We start from the raw sequence: 1,224 nt of genomic DNA, 5'->3' as shown, positions 1-1,224 counted from the left end.
TCATCCTCAGCTAGAGATAAATACAACAAATACAGACAGCACATGTAAATATTCTATTTCTTCAATCAAGATACAGTTTAAATTAAAAATTTCACCTCTAGTCAAGATTATATACTTTTTATTTTTTTTTAGGTACCTATCTTTAACGTTTTTTTGTTTGTTTTTTTTACTAAAATGATTTTTAGTCAATAATGAAATGAAAACATCAATCTTTATTCTGAGATACTTGGTCCCCTAAGAATAGCAATTATGAACAGAATTATAAAGCTTTTATCTGGCTACATTAAATTACGCTAAAAGTTCACGAAAATTTGATATTCTAGGAGATAGATATATAGTTGATGTTTGAATGTGGTTAAGGAGAAAGCTTTACGGATGGATAGTACAAGAGCCGGGAAGAAAAAAAAGGTAGTTATCTCACCCCATTTTTTTTATTCCTTTAATGAAAACTATGTATAATTACTAGTCAAAACTGATGAGTCTGCCAAGTATAAGTAGAGGGCATAAAAAATGGCGGCTGTTTCAAAACCTTAAAAAACATTAATTTTTCATTTGGATCTTTATATCTCAAAAACAACCAACAACACTAGAAAATCTAAACAACCTTATTTAAAGAAGAGTAAATTTGCTGAAATATGAACCATAATAGAGCTATTTACGTCCAATAGTTCTCGAGATTTAACCATTCGACGTACAAATGTCTATTAGCACTAAAATTAAAGCTAAATAATTGTACTATAAAGTAGTTTATGACCTTTACCTACATAGAGATAGTACTTTTCATTATATTTGCTAAAATAAATTGATTTATAGTTATTCGGACTATAGGTAGGTTTAATTAATGGAACACTTTATTTCAGAAACCATTGGACGTACAGATGTCTGCCAGCATTCAAATTAAAGCTGGTCACATTTACTATAAAATAGTTAATAACCTTTAGCTTTGTAGAAGCAGCAGTTTTTATGATATTTGACAAAATAAACTCACAAAATGTTAAATTCTAGTTGTTCGTATAAAATGTCGGATTTTTGAAAAAATGTATCTCTAGACCAATAAAACGCAGATATGTCTACTAAAACTCAAAATAAAGAAAATTTAACTTACTATAAAGTAGTTTATGACACTTATCTACTAGGGGTAGTAGTTTTTATGATATTCACATATGAATATAAATTTGGCAAATAAAAATTTGTTCGAACAACTATAAATCAATTTATTTTAGC

This window comes from Halyomorpha halys, unplaced genomic scaffold, assembly GCF_000696795.3.
Source record: "Halyomorpha halys isolate HHAL.00 unplaced genomic scaffold, Hhal_1.1 Scaffold292.1, whole genome shotgun sequence".
Classification (NCBI taxonomy): Eukaryota; Metazoa; Arthropoda; class Insecta; order Hemiptera; family Pentatomidae; genus Halyomorpha; species Halyomorpha halys.
The sequence above is the reverse complement of the archived record's forward strand: the minus strand, read 5'-3'. Positions refer to the sequence as shown.